The 24,041-nt window shown below is 41.3% G+C and overlaps 1 protein-coding gene and 1 long non-coding RNA gene across 21 annotated transcripts in view; one reads left to right on the top strand and one right to left on the bottom strand.

Moving 5' to 3' along the window:
- The window catches only part of LOC148774031 (uncharacterized), a 28,206-nt gene extending 10,389 nt beyond the window's left edge, over positions 1 to 17,817 (bottom strand). Inside the window, exons 1-2 of the long non-coding RNA XR_016036229.1 lie at positions 17,678 to 17,817; positions 12,506 to 12,688 (exon numbers count right to left, since the gene is read on the bottom strand). This is a non-coding gene — a long non-coding RNA (uncharacterized LOC148774031). The remainder of the gene's footprint in view (positions 1 to 12,505; positions 12,689 to 17,677) is intronic.
- LOC129548017 (uncharacterized) overlaps positions 1 to 24,041 on the top strand; it is a 291,573-nt gene that overhangs the window by 219,614 nt on the left and 47,918 nt on the right. For 19 of the 20 annotated variants that reach the window (XR_016036205.1, XR_016036204.1, XR_016036203.1 and 16 more), the window contains one exon: positions 18,728 to 18,859. The exons of the other annotated variant lie outside the window; for it this stretch is intronic. The gene's annotated coding sequence lies outside the window, so the exon portion shown is untranslated. The remainder of the gene's footprint in view (positions 1 to 18,727; positions 18,860 to 24,041) is intronic. 20 annotated transcript variants of the gene reach the window in all.

Here is a 24,041-nt window from a genome sequence, read left to right as displayed (position 1 = left end):
AGGGAATTTTTCCACTGTTATCTCCTAGAGTATTTTCTCATGGCCTTTCTTTTTGTCTTCTTCTTCTGGGACTCCTATGATTCAAATGTTGGGGCATTTAACATTGTCCCAGAGGTCTCTGAGGTTGTCCTCATTTCTTTCAATTCTTTTTTCTTTTTTCCTCTCTGCTTCATTTATTTCCACCATTCTATCTTCCACCTCACTTATCCTGTCTTCTGCCTCAGTTATTCTACTGTTGGTTCCCTCCAGAGTGCTTTTGATCTCAGTTATTGCATTATTTATTATTGATTGACTCTTTTTATTTCTTCTAGGTCCTTGTTAAACATTCCTTGCATCTTCTCAGTGCTTGTCTCCAGGCTATTTATCTGTAACTCCATTTTGTTTTCAAGATTTTGGATCATTTATTATCATTATTCTGAATACTTTTTCAGGTAGACTCCCTTTCTCCTCCTCTTTTGTTTGGTTTGGTGAGCATTTATCATGTTCCTTTACCTGCTGGATATTTCTCTGCATTTTCATCTTGTTTAGATTTTTGTGTTTGGAGTGGCCTTTCTGTATGTTGGAAGTTGGTGGTTTCTCTTTATTGTGGAGGTTCCTCCATATGGATGGGGTTGGATGAGTGGCTTGTCAAGGTTTCCTGGTTAGGGAAGCTTGCATCAGTGTTCTGGTAGGTGGAGCTGGATCTCTTCTCTCTGGAGTTCAAAGAAGTGTCCAGTAGTGAGTTTTGAGGTGTCTATGGGTTTGGTGTGACTTTTGGCCACATGTATTTTAATGCTCAGGAGGGTTATGTTCCTGCATTGGGGGAGAATTAGCTTGGTATGTCTTGCTCTGAAACTTGTTGGCTCTTGGGTGGAGCTTGGTTTCAGTGTAGGTATGAAGGCTTTTGGGTGAGCTCTTGTCGATTAATGTTCCCTGGAGTCAGGAGTTTTCTGGTGTTCTCAAGTTTTGGATTTAAGCCTCCTGCCTCTGGCTTTCAGTCTTATTCTTACAGTAGCCTCAAGACTTCTCCATCCATACAGCACAGATGATAAAACATCTAGGTTAATGGTGAAAAGCTTCTCCACAGTGAGGGGCACCCAGAGAAGTTCACAGAGTTACATGGAGAAGAGAAGAGGGAGGAGGGAGATAGAGGTGACCAGGAGGAGAGGAGGGGAATCAAAAGGGGAGAGCGCAAGCTAGCCAGTAATCAACTACCTATGTGCTCACCACAGTCTGGAACACTCAGAGAGGTTCATGGAGTTACATAGAGAAGAGGGAGGAAGGAGACAGAGGTGGCCAGGAGGAGAAAAGGGGGATTCAAAAGGAAAGAGACAGATCTAGCCAGTAATCAGTTCCCTGAGTGTTCTCCACAGTCCGGAACCCACAAAGAGATTCACAGAGTTGGGTAGAGAAGAGAAGAGGGAGGGAGGAGATAGAGGTGACCTGGAGGAGAAAAAGGAGAGTCAAAAGGGGAGAGAGCAATCAAGCCAGTAATCACATTCCTGCGGATGCTGATTGCGACCATGAAATTAAAAGACGCTTACTCCTTGGAAGGAAAGTTATGACCAATCTAGATAGCATATTAAAAAGCAGAGACATTACTTTGCCAACAAAGGTCCATTTAGTCAAGGCTATGGTTTTTCCAGTGGTCATGTATGGATGTGAGAGTTGGACTGTGAAGAAAGCTGATCGCCGAAGAATTGATGCTTTTGAACTGTGGTGCTGGAGAAGACTCTTGAGAGTCCCTTGGACTGCAAGGGGATCCAACCAGTCCATCCTAAAGGAGATCAGTCCTGGGTGTTCATTGGAAGGACTGATGCTAAAGCTGAAACTCCAATACTTTGGCCACATCATGCAACAAGCTGACTCACTGGAAAAGACTCTGATGCTGGGAAGGATTGGGGGCGGGAGGAGAAGGGGACAACAGAGAATGAGATGGACATGAGTTTGAGTGAACTCCGGGAGTTGGTGATGGACACGGAGGCCTGGTGTGCTGTGATTCATGGGGTCGCAAAGAGTAGGACACAACTGAGCAACTGAACTTAACTGAACTGAACTGAAGTAAAAATTGGTACTAAAGTTTGGATTCTTAAAGGTACAAAATTGATAACAGATACCAAAAAGCAAAGATTAAAAATCTAGAGTAGAGGTTAGACTCTCAAAAAATACAGTATTAAAAAAACAAAACAAAATCACAAAATTATAAAAATTATATATATGAAATTTGCTTTAAAAATAGTGTCTTTCTTTTGCAAGGTAATAGTAGATTATGGAAGGCAATGGCAACTTACTCCAGTACTCTTGCCTGGAAAATCCCATGGATGGAGGAGCCTGGTAGGCTGCAGTCCATGGGGTTGTTAAGAGTCAGACACGACTGAACAACTTCACTTTTACTTTTCACTTTCATGCATTGGAGAAGGAAATGGCAACCCACTCCAGTGTTCTTGCCTGGAGAATCCCAGGGATGGGGGAGCCTGGTGGGCTGCCGTCTATGGGGTCACACAGAGTTGGACATGACTGAAGCAGCAGCAGCAGCAGCAAATATATATACACACTCATGAGTGCAAGTAAACTGGGAAAATCTGAACCTGATCAGTGGATTACATCAATGTCAATCTCCTATAGTTGTGATACTGTTGTAGATACTGTGATACAGGGTCAGACATGACTGAAGCAACTTAGCAGCAGCAGTAGGTTATAAAAATGAAAATTAAAAGAGTAATAAAGAACTTGGACAGGGAGGCCTGGCGTGCTGTGATTCATGGGGTCGCAAAGGGTCGGACACGACTGAGCGACTGAACTGAGCTGAACTGAACTGAATAGTAAACTATATCTAGGAATTTCTCTGGAACTGTTGAGGGCAGTGTGGGGTCAGTTCAGTTTCAGATAGTCCCTTGTTCCAGCTTATGCTTCTTCTCAAGGTCTACAGGCACCTTCCAATGTAGTCAACGCTAACTACAGGGTTTTAATCTGTTGCACCTGTCACTTCCAGAGCGGTTCCCTCTTCTTTGTTTATTTTGGCTTCCTCTGTTTGCAAGTCTCTTCAGTGTCTAATTTCCGCCCTGACACAAGGGGGCGAAGGTGGTCACTTATTTAGGCTTGCTTGTTCAGTTGTGCTGGGAGGTGAGGGGGAGGGGTGGTGGGGGGAAGAACCCTGCAAACAAATATCACTGGCATGTGTGGGAGTGCTGGCAGTGTCTGGGCCACATTGGGTTTGACCCTGCTCACGGCATGTGTGCTTTCCTGGTCTACACTGCTCAGGCTCCAGGTTATTCTGCATGGGAACTGTCTAAAGCAGGCCCTGCGTTGCATGCACTTCCCAGGTCTAAGCAGCTCAGGTTCAGGTTCAGGTACTCCACAAAGGCACAGACTCAGTTGGGCCTGCATTTTGTGCCCTTCCCAGGAATGAACAGCTCAGGTGATCAGATGCTTGGTGAGCGCACTCTCCCAGGTGTGTGGTGCGTCTTATCACCTCCCCAGTCCCAGCCACTCGGTTTCCTGGGTGCGCAGCGGGAGTGCTGTCTCAGATGTGCCTTGTGTCTCCTCTGGGAAGCTGATCTCTGACTGAGACCCTCCTGGCAATCTCAACTGTCCAAGATCCCAGGAAGACTTGGTTAGCAACTGGGAGCCTGCTTGCAGTTTGGTAGAGGGTGCCGTCTCTGGGGCTGAGATTGCCCCTTGCCAGTTCTGACTGTCGCCCGCCTGCCTCCCTGCCTCTGGTGGGGTAGGGGCAGGTCTGCAGCCAACTAGCTCTCCTCTGGTATTTGCTCAGTCCTTTGTTCTTTGAGCAGGCCTGGCAGTGCCTTAGGTTAGAGCTTTTCACAGGAAAGTTCTCTCTCTCTTTTTTTTTTCCTTTCTGGCTATTCCACAGTTTGGGTTGCTGTCTCACGTTAGCTCCCTCAGTTTGTCCTCAGGGCATTCAGGCCTGGTCCTTACCCTAAGCATGCAGCCTGCACCTACCTGTTCAGCCCCCTGCTCACTGCTGGCGGACCCGAGTGTCTGGGCTACTTCTCTGCTGGGAGTTGCGGTTAGGCATGTAATCTGTGGGTTTTTTGGGGGTTTTTTTCCTCCTAGTTATGTTGCCCTCTGAGATTCTAAAACGCCCACAGACCCGCTGGTGAGAGGTTTTCCTGGTGTTTGGAAACTTCTCCTTCACAACTTCCTCCCTGGGACAGGTCTCCATCCCTAACACTTTCATCTCTCTTTTTGTCTTTTATGTTTTGTCCTTCCTCCTTTCGAAGAGAATGGGCTGCCTTTCTGGGTGCCTGGCGTCCTCTGCCAGCGTTCAGAAGTTGTTTTGTGGAATTTGCTCAGCATTCAGTTGATCTTTTGATGAATTTGTGGGGGAGAAAGTGATCCCCCCCATCTTATTCCTCCACCATCTTAGGACCACCCTCTGTTTTTACTTTTAGTTCTCTCAGTTTCTGCTTTGTGTTTTAAAACTATTGTTAGGTGCATACACATTTATCGCTGTTATTTCTTCTTGCTGTATTAATCTTTTTATCATAATGCAGTTCTTTTTATCCTTGATAATTTCCTTTGCTTCAGTGTCTACTTTATCTGACATTCATGAAGCCATTCAAGTTGAATTTTCCTTAGTTTTTACATGGTATATCTTTTTCACCTTTTTCACTTTAACCTAATCGGATCACTATGTTTAAGATGAGTTTCACAGAAGTAGCATATAGTTGGTCACGTTTTAAAATCCATTTTGATAATCTCTGTCTTTGAAAATTGATGTGTTTGACTCATGTACATTTTAATGCAATTTTTGATATGTTTGAATTTAGTCAACGCTTTTATCTGCTTTCTGTTTCCTCTGTTTTTATTCTGGTTTCCCTTTTCCTGCCTTTTGTGAGGATTATTTGAACATATTTTTTAGTATTCTCATTTATATTTACCTGTTATATTCTGTGATTTTTCAGCCATCTCTCTATTATTCGTTTCCAGTTTGATTCCATTGTGACCCAAGAGCATATTTTGGATGTATGTATTCTGCTTGTGTGACTAGATCTCCTTGTATAGTATTTTTAGCAATTGCTATAGGCATTACAATTTACATAATTTTTCACTTTTAAATATTTTAGCATTTCAGATTGAATATTGAAACCTTAACCAGTAAACGTACAAAGTTTTTTGTACATTCAACAGACAATGAAAACTCCAGATAATGTTACAATTTTTGCCTTCAACCATCTATCATGTTTTAAGAAACTCAGTAGGAGAAGAGTCACTTCCCAGGTAGCTCAGTTGTAAAGAATCTGCCTGCCAATGTCCCAAATGTAGGAGATGTGAGTTCAATCCCTGAGTTGGGAAGATTCCCTGGAGGAGGAAATTCTACCGACTGTAGTATTCTTGCCTGGAGAATCCCATGGACAGAGATGACTGGCAGGAGAATCGCATGGACAGAGGATCCTGGCAGCTTATGGTACATGGGGTTGCAAAGAGCTGGACATGATTGAGCATGCAGCACACACAGAAGAGTAACATATTGTATTTACTTAGAAATTTGTCATTTTTGTGTCATCATACTTGACTTGTAAGTTTCCTTCTGGTATCATTTTCCTCTGCCTGGAGAACATCTTTGGAAATTCTTTTAGAGCAACTCTGCTGGCAATTCTCTTGATTTTCATTCATCTAAAAATATTCTTACTTCAACTCGTTCCTGAAGGATATTTTCCCCAGACTAGAATTCTGACTTGACATAGTTATCTTCCTGCACTTTAAGTATGTAGCTGTACTCCATACCAGACTCCATGGTGTTCCGTGAGAAATCCCTCGTCACTTCAGTTGTTGTCCTCCAGCAAGTACGTGTTGGTTTTTCCTAGGTGCTTTCAAGAGTTTTTTTCCTTTTACTTTAATTTTCAGCAGTTTTATTATTATGTGTATAGATTTCTTTAGGCTTTTATTATTGGGACTTCCTAAGGTCCCTAACTGCACTTTGACAACTTTTGCCAAGTTTGGGAGGTTCTTAAATTGTTATTTCTTCTGATATATTTTCTGTACTTTTCTCTACCTCTTCTCAAACTCCAAGATTAGGAATTGTTTTTTAACTTTGCTACACTGGGTCTTAGTTTTGGCACATGGGATCTTTAGTTGCTGCATGTGGGCTCCACAGCATGTGGGCTCTTAGTTGCAGATGTGGGGTCTAGTTTCCTGATCAGGAGTCAAATCTGAGCCCCCTGCTTTGGGAATGCAGAGTCTTAACCACTGGACCAACAGGGAAGTCCCCCAGATAGGAATGTTAAACCTTCTGGTATTCTCTCCCAGGTCCTTCAGGATCTGTTTACTTTTTAATCTTTCTTTTCTGCATTGTTCAGGTTGTTTTCTTCCTATTATTCTATCTTCAAGTTCACTGACTCTTCTATACCATCTCTGCTCTGCTGATGAGTCTGTCCAGTGAGTTTTTCATTTCAGTGATTGTATTTTTCAGCTCTAAAATGTTTATTTGAAAAAGAAAATACAATGTTTATTTGGTTCATTTTATCTTCTTTGCTGAGACTTTTTGTTTTTCCATTTATGTCCAGGACCTTCCAGATTCCTTGTTAGAGTATCTGTTTAACAGCTGCTTTAAAGCTTTGTCAGATAATTCTGATATCTGTGTTATCTCAGCATTGGCATCATTTTCCATGTGAGCTGAGATTCCCATTTCTTTACATGCTGAGAAATTTTGGTTTGTATCCTGGGCATTTAAAATATTACATTATAAGATTCTGAGTCTTTCTGAAATCCTATGGAGAGTGTTGATATTTTTGTTTCAGCAGTTAATTAGCCCAGTGGCCTCAGTCCTCAGTTTCTAATCAGCTTTCTATGGGTTGTGGTTTCAAGGTAAGTTCAGCTTTTAAATCTTGTGTGGTACTATTTAGATTTGTGCCATATCTTCACCACCCAGGGTCCAGCCAGGAACTTGGGCATAGTCTATTCTGTAGCTCAGTTCTAAGTTGTCTTAGAGACAACTCCAGATGTGAGTGAGTGAGCCCAGGAGCTTCCTCCTCTCTCTTGAATGTCCCTGACACTTTTCAGCTCCCTGAACTCCACTTTTTGCTCACCTGGGCAGAAAACTGGAGCTTCATCAATCTCACTCTGCCACACACAGCCCACAGGTGTGCTTACATCCAGAGCCATGTTTTAGGACTTAGAGGGTTAAAAAGCAATGACGGTTTGCCTTACCTTCTGGAGAGATCACAACTCTTCTTTTTGGAGGAAAATGTCCCTTCCACCAAGTACTAAGCTCCCGTGGGTCTGCACTGCTGCCTCTCCTCTGCCAACATCACCATTTGCACCTCAAGGCTACTTGTGGGCTGAGGTGCAGAAGGATGGAAAAAAGACAAGAAAGAACAGCAACGAAGACAGGCAGGGTGTTTTCTTATCCTCTCTTAGTGCTAGGATCCTCTTCTCCTCTCCTCAAACCAGACAGAGACACAGTGCTCTCCTGGAGTTCCCCTGTCCACACTGATGCCACTCCCCAGTATCAAGCTGCATTGAGTTCAGGCCACTGGGTCCCAGAGGGCATAAAGGACCCTCTTGTTTATTTACTTATATGCAATACACTTAGCAGCCCTAGCTTTTTCATTACAAACCAAGAGAAACTGGTTTTCCCAAAAGATGGGATTTTAACATCTTGAGTAACTGAAAAAAAAAAAACAAAACAACTTTTTTTGCTTGTCTGTGCTTTCTCATTTCTAAAGTAAAGTTTCTGTTGTAATGTAGTGGGCATCTGTTGGGCTTCTTTGGGTGGTAGCCCTTGCCCTTCTAACCCTGAAATTCCTTCAGGGAGCCACTGCTGACCCTCTGCCAGGCTGTACAACGTGCATATTCTGTATGCCCTGAGTGCAGGTGTCACTTCAGGAATGAAAACCAAGAGCAAGATTTTACATGGAACTCTTGGGAAACAATATCTCTTGTTCTGTTGGGGTTACTAAGTGAGGGAGATGTGAATCTGAAGCTGCGTCTTCCCATTGCTTTCAAAGGGCTTACTCAATAGTAAAAAGTCAAGAAAAAAAGCACAGTTGATCAGTGGCAGTAACAGATTTTTGGTGATACTAATAATATGCCTGCAGACCTTCCTCTTCTTGCAGCACTTCAGTTACACAAGCTAGGCAATGTCTACTTTGCTCAAGCTACTCTGTGTTAGTTCTCTGTCCCTTGCAGCCAAAAGTGTCCTTACTAATGCGTAAATGAGCCCTTTGTCTGTTTTCCTTTATTATGGCCTGAATCTTGAGTTGATTATCTTTAATCAGTAGCACATGGAGATTTGTAGTGGAGTCATTTGTTAAAACCCATTGGAAGGAATTGTAACTTGCTGGGCGAATTTTATCTGCCTGTACTTTCTTCTTGTTATTATTTTGTCAGTAATACCTGTTCTGTGTTTTTAGGGTACTGCTCATTTTGTGTTTTCCCCAGAAGTAGACCCTGGGTAGAGAATTTGAGTTGTTGTTGTTCAGTTGCTCAGTAGTGTCCAGCTTTTTGTGACCTCATGGACTGCAGCATGCCAGGCTTCTCTGTCCTTCACAGTCTCCCAGAGCTTGCTCAAACTCATGTCCATTGAGTCAGTGATTCCATTCAACCATCTCATCCCCTTCTCCTCCTGCCTTCAATCTTTCCCAGCATCAGAGTCTTTTTTAATGAGTTGGCTCTTCACATCAGGTAGCCAAAGTACTGGAGCTTTAGCTTCAGCATCCATCCTTCTAATGAATATTCAGGGTTGATTTCCTTTAGGATTGAATGGTTTGATCTCCTTGCAGTCCAAAGAAGTCTTCTCCAGCACCACAATTCAAAAGCATCAATTCTTCAGCATTCAGCCTTCTTTATGGTCCAACTTTCGCATCCATATATGACTACTGGAAAAACCATAGCTTTGAGAATTAGAGTACCAGTGGTTTATTTCAAAGGTGATCCCAAGAGAATTAGCAAGAGAATGTGGAAATTAAAGTGGGAAAAGAAAGATGAGTTATTGAGAAGTTTCCCACATAGTGCCTCTGGGGCCCAATCCTGCTGTGGGATTCTGGAGGACAGTGTAGAATGAGTCCCAGAATTAACTCAGTCAGCAAGTGAAAAATTGTGATGAGGGAGGTTCATTCATCTTCCAGCTCACATCCATGATTGCTGAGTACTGTTTCTAGAATTTTAATTCCCTGGCACTTTTCACCTGTGCTTCTCAGGAGCTGAGAGCAAGCCTTTAGAGGAAGTTGTGGAACCCATAACTGGACATGGTAGGCATGTGGTTGAGTGACCCCCCACCAAGAGTTCAGAGAGGCATAGCCAGCATTTGCCCCCAGACCTGTGAATATTCTTGTGTTTTGTTCCTAGACTTTCAGCTTAGCCTGTTTACAGAGAATAAGGAAGTGTATTGTTGGCATGTGTATCGATTGATAAGTGATGTCTGTTCACAAACACAATAGCTTTAAAACTTATCAAGCTTCTCCATGTTTGGAAAGATGAGACTGAGGTCAAAGCATGATGGTTTCTAGGAAATTTCTATCATTCACTCATTTATTCATGCATACAACACATGCTTTAGGGGAATGGAAATCAATAAGCCAAAGTCCCTGTCCTTACAAAGCCCAAAAGCTTGTGTTGGGCAGACAGAAGTGTAATTACTGGTGGAATAAAATGATGCTTGCTTTAATAGCAGTGGATATAAACCGTTATTAGAGGGCAGAGGTAGAGTTATAAAGAAGATAGTATTTATATCTTAAAAGATGAGAAGGAAAGAAGGGAAGAAAGATGGGAAACAAGGGCATTTATTCTTCTTATTACTATCGCATAGCAAATTTTCACAAAATTATGGCATAAAACAGCAACCATTTTATTATGCTTATAATTGTGTGGGTCTGGAATTTGAAAGGGAGCACAGAGGCATCAGCTCATCTCTAGGCCATGATATCTGGAACCTACCTAGGAAGACTCAAAGCCTAGAGGTGACTGTGACTAGGGTGTGGCATCATCTGAAGGTTCACTCGCTTGCTTGTCTGGCAGTCAGTGCTGACGTTTGCAAAGGCTTTGGGATGATTGAGGACCAGTACATCTATACTTGGCCTCATCATGTGACTGCTTGGGCTTCCTCACAGCAAAGTGCCTGGCTTCCAAGACCGAGTGCTCCACAGCAACCAGGTAGAAGCTATGTTGCCCTTTATGGCCAAGCCCTGGAAGTCACCTTCATGATGATCACAAGCCTGCCCAAACTCAAGGGGTCGAAACTTGAGCCCATCTATCAGAGGGGAGAATGTCAGAGTCATATTACAAGTGGTAAGACAGATATTGTTGCAACCACTTTTAGAAAATACCATTGAGCACAGCATTGAAATGATAAAATCATCTCGTCCATATTATATTTAGTAGTATCTTTCCTGGGCTATATTATTTTATGATAGATATCATTTTAAATTACTTAAATTGACTGTCAGATTGAGTCATAAAGATAAGATGAGAGTGATATATTGTTTGACGCATTTGTCACAGTCTTTTTCCCTGACCCACACTTTGAGAAGCAATGCCATAGAGCCTGGGCAGAGTTGGGGAGGAGGGTGTTAGAACTAGCAGAGCAGATTCTCTTTAGAGGTCAAACAAAGGCAAAGACTGTGAAATTCTTATCTTAATATTAAAGTTGATTATAAACAAACCTATATATTCCAGTTTATTTTCTCAGTGAATCTAATTTTGGGATGTATTTAAAAGCTTTGGATTCGCTTAGTGTGTGGTTTTATTGCCTCCAAAAGAACATTCTAATTTGTGCTACTTTTGAAATAAGTATAAGAAGCTGCAGGGCCAGTTGAGAAAGTCTCTTTTGTCCATTGCTTGGATTTTGTCTTTAAAACTGAAACTTAATACAGATGGTCCCTGATTTGATGGTTTGATTTAGGACTTCTCAGCATGCATTCAGTAGAAACTGTACTTTGAATTTTTAATTCTGTTCTCTCCTTGGGCTAGAGGCATGTGGTACAGCACTCTCTGGTGCCACAGCACCCTCTCAGCCACGCGACCAGCAAGAAAAACAACCAATGCACCTACAACCATTTCGTGCCCAGACAGCCATTCTGTTTTTCACTTTCAGTACAGTATTCAAATATTACATGAGATATTCAGCACTTTAGTATAAAATAGGCTTTGTGATAGGTGATTTTGTCCAACTCTAGGCTAATGTAAGGTTTCTGAGCACGTTTCAGGTTGGCTAGGCTAAGCTGTGATATTTGGTAAATCAAGTGTATTAAATGCATTTTGACTTGAGGTATTTTCAACTTATGATGGGTTTATGGAGATGTAACCCCATCATAAGTGAAGGAAGATCTATCGTTTGTATTTTTAAAGCCATATTTTTTTTAAATGTTTGTAATAGATAGCTCATAATCAGACTGGGCAGGACATGGAGACACTCTGGCACTTTACTGCAGGCAGGAGCTAGGAGGCAGTGTTGCACTGTAGTCTGGCAGTTTAGACACTGAATCCCAAACGTGTCACCTGCTCTTCTGTGATATGGGGGCAACTGACTCAAATTGTCAGTGTCTTGGTTTCTTAACCTCTAAATTAGGGATAATGTTGCCTACTTTTTTGTATTACAACATAGACAAAATAAGACAAAGTCTCTGATACCTAGGAGACAATAAATTGAATATTGAGGGGGGATCTAAGAGAAATTGAATCTCATGCTCACTCAGTTCTGTCTGAAATTAGATGGCAGGTCAGTAGCCACATCATTAATCTTTATATAATTTCCCTAAAGGCAGGAAAAAGGCATAAAACAGCTAGAGCCTTCTTATTACATATGTGTGTACATGTACATGTATGTGTGTCGAAATCGTGACTGTAAAGAATATTTTTTTATCAACCATTTCCTGCCCCCCCACCTTTATCTTCTCCCTGTTTCCATTTTATGGGAGTGGAAGCTTCACAGACATCTCCTGATTATTTCTCAGTGATATGTATTAACTGAGGAGAAGGCAAATGCTCACAGGGCAAAGGCAGCTCAAGTCCAAAGCGCTCACTTGGCTCAGACCCCCATCACCTGAGCAGCCAACCCTTTCCTTGCAATGTGTGTTAGAGCCAGGTCTGCGATGTCACTGCAGGTCCAGCGATGGAGCTGTCAGGAAGAGCAGAGCCCACATCTGCCCTGCCTTGGAATTAAAGTCCTGGTCCTCTACCATCACCCCTGCCATGTTGCCACGAGATGCCAGGTTCACCCAGGGCCCCTGGAAACGGCAAGAGAATCACCATGTCACCTGATTCTCATTCCTTCTTTCAAGTTAGAAAGCCACAAAGTCACAGTAAAATCGCTGAAAATGTCAGCCTCAAACTGCCCTTGAGTGTGTGCGTGTGTGTGAAGTGTTTTTTAACTTAATTATTATATTGATGACACTCCACCTTTCAAATTCAGTCCCTTTGCTCATTATCCTGGTTTATCATGATTATTGTCTAAGTTGAAATGGATTTCACGACAACTCTGAAAAACCAGAGTAGGCTAAATTTAGCTTTAATTAGGCAGCATCTTAGCTCTGTGATTATTTCCTCATTTCATTTGGATTCTACTCACTGGAATGCTGAGTGCGGTTTGGCCCGACGTTCGTGCCGTTTTCACAGAATTCTGCACCACATTTCTTGCCATCAGGGTGATTGTTTTGTGCCACAAATGGTTTTTGCAGATAGATGTTTAATCCTCTTGTGTAATCCAGGGTTTACTGGAGTTAGTTGAGTTATCCTCCACAGCTGGCAACTGCTAGGGGGAAAACCCCAAACACAGGGTCAGGGCATCTCTACCTCGTACTGATTCCCCTCACCCGGAGGACACCTAGTGGGCACTGGACATCAGCTACTTGAAATCAGGTGCTCCTGTCACCTCTGAATAGAGAGATCTCCACTTTAATCAGATGGTCTACAAAATGGATTTTTGCAAACCTTAGCCGATTCCTCCCTTTCCTGGAGAATGTGAAGTGTCCTGTTTGAGAGGTAGGCTCTGAAGCCAGAGAAATTCAAATCTCAGTCTGACCTCTTGCTGCTGCTGCTGCTGCTGCTGCTGCTGCTGCTGCTGCTAAGTCACTTCAGTCGTGTCCGACTCTGTGTGACCCCATAGACCGCAGCCCCGTCCCTGGGATTCTCCTTACCAGCCCTTTAATTTCAGGAATTTTCTTCTATGTGCCTTGGTTTCCTCATCTGTAAAGCAGCGATATGGTAGCACCACTTCATAGCATCGCCATGGGTACCAAGTGAGGCACGCATGCAAAGCACTCAGAACAGCGCTTGGCCTGGTAGATGGCCTGTATGCATGCATTTGTTATTGCTGCTGCTGCTTTTATTACAGGCCTCCTGAAGGGTGATATCTGAAGAGTTATGTTAGCAAGTAGCAGTAAAGTAGGTACAGTCTGAGATTAAGGGACAAAATTCTAGTTGCTGGTAGAGAAACTTCACAAACCAGCCAGAATTTAGTCTGCAGTGGACAGCTATAGGTATTGTGCACCAGACGTCCATGCCCTATCCTTGGTTTTCCTTGGAAACTGTATAGTCAGAGTCTAGTTGGCACAATAGTAACCACTCCAGGTATTTCAGAGAGAGTGAACTGTATACCATGAAACAGTTATGCAGTTAATGAAAGGGTTGAGAAGTCAGATGAGATGGTGAGGCTGCCCAGAGGTTAACAACAGCAGGAAATCTCTACTTATAGCTAGGAGACCACGGGGAAAGCAGTGTTGCCAGAGTCCAGGGTCATCTAGGGAAGCTAGAAATATGGTGGGTCTGAGCAGCAGGAGCTGGGACTGTGAAGCGAGGAGCTCCAGAGAGACACATACATAGTTGGAGAAGGAAATGGCAACCCACTCCAGTATTCTTGCTTGAGAAATCCCATGGACAGAGGACCCTGGTGAGCTACAGTCCATGAGGTCACGAAAGAGTCAGATACTACTTAATGATTGAAGAACAACACACACACACACACACACACACACACGCATCCTACTTAATCTTTCCTTGTGAGGACAATTGCTTATGAGATATGAATTATTATTCCTATTCCCATTTTTAAATGTGAAAACTGAGGCTGATATGGATTAATCAACTTGCCTAGCTAGCATTTGAACCCAGGCCACCAGATTCTAGATCCCAGCATTCCAACCATATGACACAGAGCCTCCCTCTTCCCTGAGAATCCTTATTCATCTTTTAGGTCTCAGCTCAGGTCATCCCCCAAATCAGGTTCAGTCACCCCTGTTGTGTACTTCCCAAGCTGCCTGTTCTTCCCTCCTCATAGTCATCAACACACTACACTGGAGTTGCTGGTCTCACTGTGTTGGGCAAGGTGGGGTGGTGGCTTCCCTCTAAGTTAATGAATGTTACCACTGTTGGTCGTCCTTGGGACCTCACAGGTACCCTGGGAACTATACCCAGCTAGGGAAGACTTTTCTCCCCCTCAAGCAGACCTTGATTCCTTAGTGGGGAACTTCAGTTGATCCCTAATTTATGGAGGGTCTCCTGGGAAGCATTTAACATGAGTTCTCAACCACGTAACTCATCCTCAGGATGATTTCAGGACTGCAGACTCTGGAAGAAGTTACTCTTGAAGCGGATGTGTCTTATCCTCTGTGGACTATTTCTGTAATTCCCAAATTTTCAGTGAATTCTTGTTAGAAGAGAAAAAGTAGAAGTTCCAAGTGTAAATTTTGGCGTCATCGAGGTCTATCTCCTTTCACTTCCTAGTTGTGGGCTTTTCAGCTTGCTTAACTTCTCTAAGCCTGTGATTCCTTATTTGGAAAATGGGTAAAAATTGTTGCTAACCCATGGGATTATTGCATATTGGCTGAAAATGTATAGAAGCAAATTAGAATCTTACTGACATATTGGTGTCTCCATGATTCGTTTCCCAGAGGCAGGCTGGCTATAAACTAGACAGAATTATTATATATTCAAAGTAGCATAGTTATATTTTGTTTCAAAATGCCTTTCCCCAGAGAAGTTCTAATTAGAGGTTGATGGGATAGAATATTTTCTTTTTTTTTTTCTTTCTTTCTTTAGTGAGGATTTAGAAAAGCACATGAGTGCTTGTTAATGAGGTGATCATGACAAAGGTGCTGTGAAGAAATCGGGTGAAATGAATCTATAACGATAACATCACTTTGGTTAAGCTCATTTTGGTTAAGCTTATTTATTATTAAACATATTTAAAAAGAAAAATGGGTAGTAATTGAATTCAATTTATAACATTTTAATTTTAATTAAATGGCAAAGACTGCATATTTTAAAACATGTTGTTCATATTTGGCTAGGAGGGGAAATTTCATTGCTTGGAGAGTGAGAAGAAAACTGAACAGAATTCCCGCTTAACCAACAAGGCATTGTCCTGGAAATCTGGTCTGCCTTATCCCATAGGTTTGATTGTTCAGCTACTCTGCTAATTGTTTCAACTGGCAGTTTTCAAAGAAATTAACATGAAGAATTCTGCAAAGTGAAATTGAGCATTCGGTTATAAAATCTGGTGTGAAGTCATTTCGGTGCACTATTGTGAGACTATCAGCGGAGCCTCTAACTTCGTGAGCTGTTAACGAAGCATAGATTTTAAACACAGAAACATATTTCTCGACTAAGCACAATGTTACAGGTGATTTTCTGGCTGCTTTCGATTAAGTGTCTATCTTTTAATTATTTTTAAATAGCCAACAATTTGTAAGCCATTTGGAGCTTGGATTCTGGACTCAATCTACTAAGGTTGAAATCCCAGCTCTTCCATTCACCAGCTCTGTGACCAGCTTACTTAAACTTCTTGAAGCCTCAGCTCCATTTTAAGTCTTTAAAATGGGAGTAAGAATACTTACTTCATGGCTTGAAGTAAGGATTTAATGATGTAATGTGTAAAGTGCCTAGCACAATTCTCAACAATCTTTGATATTATTTTTTTGTTGTTAATATTGTACTTACGAATAGAAACCTAACTCAAATTAGTTTTCAAAAATAATAATGATAGCATATATTGGGGACTTCCTGTGTGCCATTCACTGGTATAACCACTCCATCTTCATTGATTTAATTAAAAGGACTTTAAAAAATTACATAAGTGAAAAAACACAGGTTTGGTCTGGCAGGTAAGGCTGGACTGAGGAGCCCAAATGAGGCCCTTCGAAGTCTGTCTCTTTTTACTTTTCAATACTACTCTTCTCCATGTTGGTGTCAGTCTCAGATTCTCTCCATGAGAGAGTCAGAGAGCTTCTAGCAGTTCCAGACTTTTATTCATTCTGCTCCTTCCATCCAATCATTCCAATATAAGTCCCAGATGACTTTTGATTAGATAGAGGTAGGTCAGTGCCCTTTCTTGGTATAAAACCATGATCAGGAAGATGAACCTTCTGATTAACCTTACCTGGGTCACTTGCCCAACACTCGTTTGGATTGAGAATTGAGTATAGGGATTGATGGAGAAGGAAATGGCAACCCACTCCAGTATTATTGCCTGGAGAACCCCATGGACAGTGGAACCTGGTGGGCTACAGTCCATGGGCGTCTCAAAAAGTCAGATACAACTTAGCAACTGAACAGTAGCAGGAGCATAGGGATTGAAGTCAGCCTGATTTGTAATCTTTCTACTTCAGTTTCTGAAAAGCAGTGAGAGCATCAGGAATAGCAAAAGTCAAAACTCATTTACAACATCTTCAGCAATATTAGGAGACAAAGAAAACCCCAAACCCAGAGAGGTAGCTGAACTGGTATGAAATCAACAGTGACAGAACAGGAAGGAAGGGAGATTCTGAAACTTTATAAGCTGCAAAGTCACCAAATGTCCAAACACAGAGGAGGGTTGTATCTTGAGAACTGCTGTGAGATTTGAAAACAAACAGTATAAGTAGGAGCCCCAAAAGGGAAGAAGAACTGACATGCTCAAATCACATTTCCTCATCTCAGGCACGATTGAGTCATCCAATTATGTACTTCAATACAACCCCAACACTCCTAAGAGAAATGGCTGGTTCTGGGTCAGGTGCAGGGAAGATATAGGATGATTTTGAGGTAACTTTTTCTGACCAGAAGGAAAGGAAGTTTTCTAAGATTAATAGACTTGTATCAAAAAGATGTAGAAGGTGGTCAGAAAGGGCTTCCCGTGGCCAAAATTGGAACAATTTGGGCATCAAAAAGAGTAATGATTACAGATATTGATAAAATGTATGTAATGTATAAAATTTATGACTTCATTAAGTCACTCAAGACAAAACCAGAAAAGTGTAGTATGAGATGGCCATTAAACAACTTCTTACTTTTTAATTGGTAAATAAAGGAAAAAAACTAAAGATTTATCCTACCTTTCCAGGAGGTATTGCATGATAAGATAACCAAGCAGCCCACCTGATGAAGAGGAACTATACAAAAAATACCAGTTAGTACATGTAGAAAGAAAGTTAGTATATTACATGAAAAGTTAATATATTACATGAATGATGAAAGTTAAAGAATATAATTTAATAAAATCTATGAAATTATGGATTTAGGCAAGATTTATATATTAGGTGAGTGTTTAATGGAGAACAATACATTGCATAGGGCCAAAGTAACACTACAGCAATTCTTTTCTGATCATGTGTTAGTTATCTATTGCTGAGTAACCCGTTCAAAAAAATCTGTCGGTAAAAAGAATAATCATTTATTATTCTTCGTCACTCTGTGAGTCAGCTGGTTGGTTCTTCTGTCTCGACCAGCTTTATTCATCTCTGTGTTCAATTGATGGCTCGCTCACCTGGGGCTGCTGGGTCTGAGATGGTCTTACTCATCTGTCAGGAAGTTGACAGAGATGGCTGAATAACCGAGGTCTCCTTCTCTCTGGTCTCTCAAGATGGCCTCGGATGGCTTTCTTCACATTTCTGGAGCCTCAGCAGGAGTAGCTGGGGGCACTGTCCATGGGGTATCTCATCCTCCAGTAAGCTAGTCCAAGCTTCTTTACATGGCAGTCTCAGGGGTTCAGCAGCCAAAGACGGGCAACTGCCAAAGCGCAAACATTCTCCAAGCCTCGGTTGCATCACATTTACACTAGTATCTGATTGACCCAAGCCTAGACTCAAGCAATGAAGAAATAAACTCAATCTCTAGGTAGCAAGTCTGGTAGAACTTTCTGTGATGAAGGAAATGTTCCATGTATGCCTCGTCCAAATGACAGCCACCAGACACATGCGGCTTTAGAGCACTTGAAATGGGACTAGTGCAAGTGAGGAACTTATTTTCAGTTTTAATTAACTTAAGCTGAAACGTAAATGACTACATATGGCTGGCAGCTCCCACACTGGACAGAGCAGTTCTAGATACAGGATCCCCTCTGGTGATTTCTAGTAGAAAATATGAATCCACCAGTACTTTAGAGCTAGCTTTCAGTCTGTACAAGATAAGAGGGGTATAGAAACCAGCTTCATGGTACAGTAAGGAACAAATAGGCAAATCTAGTAGGTGAGATTTTGCACAGGAAAACTGACCCCATGTCTTCAATAAGCCAATGTAATAAAAAGGGGATCCTGACAGACTGCAGAAATCTAATAAGAGCTGCTATAACAGCCAGGGTTTTATTCATAGGGTTCCTGGATAGAACTAAAATACTTGTAAGCTCTCCAGTGACAAAATAACGTACTGAAGCAGAAAGGTTAAGATCATTGACCCAAAAAGGCTAAGTGTTACAACAGTATGTAGAGTATAATCTCAAATTGGAAAAGAAAAATATGCATAAATATGTGTGTATGTATAGATACACATGGACATCACCAGATGGTCAATAACAAAATCAGATTATGTTTTTTTGCAGCTGAAGATGGCGAAGCTCTATATGGCCAGCAAAACCAAGACCTGGAGCTGACTGTGACTCAGATCATGAGCTCCTTATGGCAAAATTCAAGCTTAAATTGAGGAAAGTGGGGAAAACCACTAGGCCATTCAGGTATGACCTAAATCAAATCCCTGATGATTATACAGTGAAGGTGACAAATAGACTCAAGGGGTTAGATCTGGTAGACAGAGTACCTGAAGAACTATGGGTGGAGATTTGTAACATTGTACAGAAGGCAGTGACCAAAGCCATCCCAAAGAAAAAGAAACCCAAAAAGGCAGAATGTTTGTCTAAGGAGGCCTTACAAATAGCTGAGGAAAAAAGAGAAGAAAAAGGCAAGGGAGAAAGGAAAAGATATACTCAGCTGAATGCAGAGTTCCAGAGAACAGAAAGGAGAGATAAGAAGGCCTTCTTAAATGAACAATGCAAAGAAATAGAGGAAAACAATAAAATGGGAAAGACTAGAGATCACTTCAAAGAAATTGAAAATATCAAAGGAAATTTCATGCAAGGATGGGCACAATAAGGGACAGAAACAGTAAGGATCTAATAGAAACAAAGGAGATTAAGAAGAGGTGGCAAGAATACACAGAAGAGCTATACAAAAAAGGTCTTAAGGACCTGAATAACCTTGATGGTGTGGTCACTCACCTAGAGCCAGACATCCTGGAGTGTGAAGTCAAGTGAGCCTTAGAAACCATTACTATAAACAAAGCTAGTGAAGGTGATAGAATTCCAGCTGAGCTATTTAAATTCCAGAAGGATGACACTATTAAAGTACTGCACTCCATATGTCAGCAAATTTAGAAAGCTCAGCAGTGGCCACAGGATTGGAAAAAGTCAGTTTTCATTTCATTCCCAAAGAAAGGCAATGCCATAGAATGTTCCAACTACTGTACAATTGTGCTTATGTCACATGCTAGCAAGGTTATGCTCAAAATCCTTTAAGTTAGACTTCAGCACTATGTGAACTGAAAACTTCCAGATGTGCAAGCTGGGTTTAGAAAAGTCAGAGAAACAAGAGATGAAATTGTCAACATTCATTGGATCATGGAGAAAGCAAGGAAATTCCAGAAAAACATCTCCTTCTGCTTCACTGACTATGCTGAAGCCTTTGACTGTGTGAATCATAGCTAACTGTGGAGAATTCTTAAGGAAATGGGAATACCAGACCACCTTCTCTGTCTCCTGAGAAACCTGTGTGCAGATGAAGAAGCAAAAATTAGAACCAGACATGGAACAACTGACTGGATCAAAATTAGGAAAGGAGTACGTCAAGGCTGTATATTGTAACTCTGCTTATTTAACTTCTGTGCAGAGTATATCATATGAAATTCAGGGCTGGATGAATCAAGACTGCCAGGAGAAATATCAATGATCTCATATATGCAGAGGATGCCACCCTAATGACAGAAAGTAAAGAGGAACTAAAGAGCCTCTTGATGAGGGTGAAAGAGGAGAGTGAAAAAGTTGGCTTGAAATTCAACATTCAAAAAACTAAGATCATGGAATCCAGTCCCATCACTTCACGGCAAATAGAAGGAGAAAAAGTAGAAGCAGTGACAGATTTTCTTTTCTTGGGCTCCAAAATTACTGTAGATGGTGACTCCAGCCGTGAAATTAAGAGGTGCTTGCTCCTTGGGAGAAAAGCTATGACAAACCTAGACAGTGTGTTTAAAAGCAGAGACATCACTTTGGTGACAAAGGTGCATCTAGTCAAAGCTATGGTCTTTCTAGTAGTCATGTACAGATGTAAGAGTTAGACCATAAAGAAGGCTGAGCACCGAAGAATTGTTGCTTTTGAACTGCGGTACTGGAGAAGATTCTTGAGAGTCCCTTGGATGGCGAGGAGATCAAACCAGTCAATCCTAAAGGAAATCAAACCTGAATAGTCATTGGAAGGACTGATGCTGAAGTTGAAGCTCCAATTCTTTGGCCACCTGATTCAAAGAGCCAACTCATTGGAAAGGACTCTGATGCTGGGAAAGATTGAAGGCAAAAGGGGATGGCAGAGGATAAGATGGTTAGATAGCATCACTGTCTCAGTGGACATGAATTTGAGCAATCTCTGGGAGGTAGTAGAGGACAGAGTAGTCTGCCGTGCTGCAGTCCATGGGGTCTCAAAGAGCTGGACATGGCTTAGTGACTGAGCAAGAACAATGATATATAGATACAATAAACATGCAAACATATGAAGACCCAGAAGCATAAGCACTAAGATGTAAGACATGGTGATTTTGGGTGATAGGAAGGTGAAGTTTTGTTTGCTTGATTGTGTTTTGTAATTTTTTAATAAATGTTAAGGTGCTACCTCTAAAATAATAAGAGGGTTATTCACCACTAAACTGGAGGTGCCAAAGATATGCAGCCATTGTAGTCTCTGTGTGTGTGTGTGTGTATATTTTCAGGAAATGCTTTGTCAAGATAACATTGCAAATACTTCCTGCAGACAAGGGAATCCTTTTGGGTTCCACAGCTGCTGAAAGGGCTTAGCTTATCCAGAGGATCTGGTAAATGGATCACTTCCTCCTGATGCCACAGCAGCTTCAACTGTCAAGTTGCATTAGACAATCAGCATACACCATTGAGTGACATGTTCTAGAGTGTTCTACTATGAATCATTCATGTAGGCTTCTAGTTATGTTGCTTGGTTTTCCTTGAAAATAATGGCCCCAGGGACTGGATGTCGTGTAACAGAGAAAGTGAATAAATTGGTCCCGGCCCTGCCAGGTGTCAAACAAATAGGAATATATTGCAGGAAAAGTGCTCCATCTATAATTAATGACAGCATTTTAAAGTTTTACCAGAAATTGATAATACAGTGCTTGCTTTTATTTTGGCTTTCCCTTTAGTGATGTATACCTATTTCTGAAGTAGTTCTACTATAAATTATACATTAAACTCTTCTTAGAAACATAATTTAGTATAAAAATATTGTATTTATAAATGTCTCATTGTCACCCTTTTTGCAATGATTCATTCTCTGTGTTTAGTGTAGAAATTTTAAGAACGTATTATCTCAGAAGGCATAATCAAGACTACCAAGTAAAAAGAGAATTTATGACTGCCAATTTTTTACATAATTGCCAAGTTGCCACTGTCATAATAAAAATTTAGATTGACACTAGTATGTTTTGAAATTGCATTGCTATCTTTTAAAATAAACATATATTTCCATTTCTGAGTTACAAGCCCATTTGGATAGCTAAATCTTTCTACCTGTCAACTGAATAATTAAATGGCAAGGCCAGAGCTTTTATTATCCCTCAAATCTACAGCTGAACATTTGTGATGAAACAAATGGATACATTTCTCTTTGGGACCCATGATAGAGAAAAGGGAATTTTTAAACTCCTATAGTTCAGCCAACAACACTTGTTCAATGTTAAGTTCTAGCAAATAAGATTAAGTAAAATCAAATTCTCTTCCCATTTTTATGCTTTATGACTTTATTGAAACTGTTTATTCTGAGACACAATAGGCTGTCACACCTGTCCCCTAAATTTCCAAAGCATTAAGTCACCACCATACTGTCTAACTTCTATTAGCACTGCTTGCATTTCTTCTTAAATTTGGGAGTAAACACAAGCTTTAACAAGATCACAGAATCATCTTGTTTTCTATAGTCTCTTACTACCAGCATTGTTATCAAGTCCCTGAAAATATTACTGTTTCATTAGATCTAGTTTGCAAATGATGCACAATGCAATGTTTTGATGATGGATAAAGAATGAAAATGATTTTGTAACATTTTACCCTTTACCTATATGTTTACACAGAGCCCTCTCAGATTGTTTGTTGGGGGATCCATCTGCAATGTTTGTTGAGCACAGTCGTTTACAAAGTATTTTATCTAATTGAAGAGGGTGGAAGCCATCAGGGGACGAGAAATCAAAACCTTCGGAGCTAGAAAGTGTAATTTGCATAATATTCATTCTTTCATTTGTATTGAGCACTGGTAGTATACTAAGCATCATGCTAGGTGTTAAGGATACATGGGTGAGCAGTGCATGCACTTGTAAAACTTACAGCCTTCCTGGAGAAGCAGAAATTTAAAATATAATTAATCAGTTAATCCAATTAATCAATAAATTAACTACAATCATAAGAAGTGGTAGGAAGGAGAAAAACAGGCTATAAGAATATGTAACAAGGCATTTGACCTGTCAGAGCACAGGGAGTGGAGGCTGGGTATGGGAGAATCAGTTAGAAAGGTTAATTAAACGCCACTCCAACTCAGGGAAGCATAAGTGAAGAATAGAGAGAAATGTTGCAAACTAAGGGGGGAATAGCGTGTGCAAAACCCCTGAGTTGGAAGGAACTTGACTCTATGGGAGAGGGTGAGGGTGGGATGATTTGGGAGAATGGCATTGAAACACGTATGTTGTCATATGTGAAACGAATCACTAGTTCAGGGTCAATGCATGTTATAGGATGCTCGGGGCTGGCATGCGGGGATGATCCAGAGGGAGGATAAAGGGAGGAGGGAGGTGGGTGGGGGGTTCAGGAGGGGGAACTTATGTAAACCCAGGACAAATTCATATCAATATATGGCAAAACCAACCAATATAATATTGTAAAATAATTTGCCTCCAATAAAAAATAATTACCTAAAAAAAAAAAAAAAAGAGAACTCACAGAAGGCAAATATGGCTGACTGGTAGAAAATACAGGGAGAATGGTATAGTATGGCCGGGAAGGGCCAGGGTCCAGCCAGATGGTGCAGATCCCACAAAAGGCATCGAGTAGATTTGATTATCTGGGGTTAAAGTTGGGTAAAAAGGAAAGATTAAGTCAAATCTTTTGGCTTTCATATAGTATGCAGTGTTGTACCACTTGAGCAAGAGAGAAAAATAGCATTGTGTCACTGGTGTTTGAACTGTGGTGCATAGCCAAAATGGCAGGTTGGGACTGGAGACAGGGCTCCCAGGTCAGAGGATTCACAGAACTCTGCCCAAGGGGCTTATGAGTTTGGATGTGGGAGGAAAAAAGGAAATGTGAAGCTGAGAAGAGTGAAGGAGAAAGAGGAGCTGAAAAAAGGCTCATGCTGATGGCATCGATCAACCAGTATACGATGGGAGATGGTGAATAAATATCCAGCTTTGGGGGTGTGCTCTAGACTGCTCCCCAGAGGTCCCCAGTGAGATGAGTTCCAGTTGCCTGTTTTTACATACCTTTTGTCAGCTCCCTTCCCTTCTCCGTCTCACCTACTGTTTCCCCCACTTCCTGAAACCATCTCCTGAATGAACTCTGACCCCATATTCTTGACTCAGGGAATGAAAACTAAGTACGA

This window comes from Moschus berezovskii, chromosome 24 (assembly GCF_049115385.1).
Source record: "Moschus berezovskii isolate FMDL1 chromosome 24, NW_MosBer_1.0, whole genome shotgun sequence".
Classification (NCBI taxonomy): Eukaryota; Metazoa; Chordata; class Mammalia; order Artiodactyla; family Moschidae; genus Moschus; species Moschus berezovskii.
The sequence above is the reverse complement of the archived record's forward strand: the minus strand, read 5'-3'. Positions and strand labels throughout refer to the sequence as shown.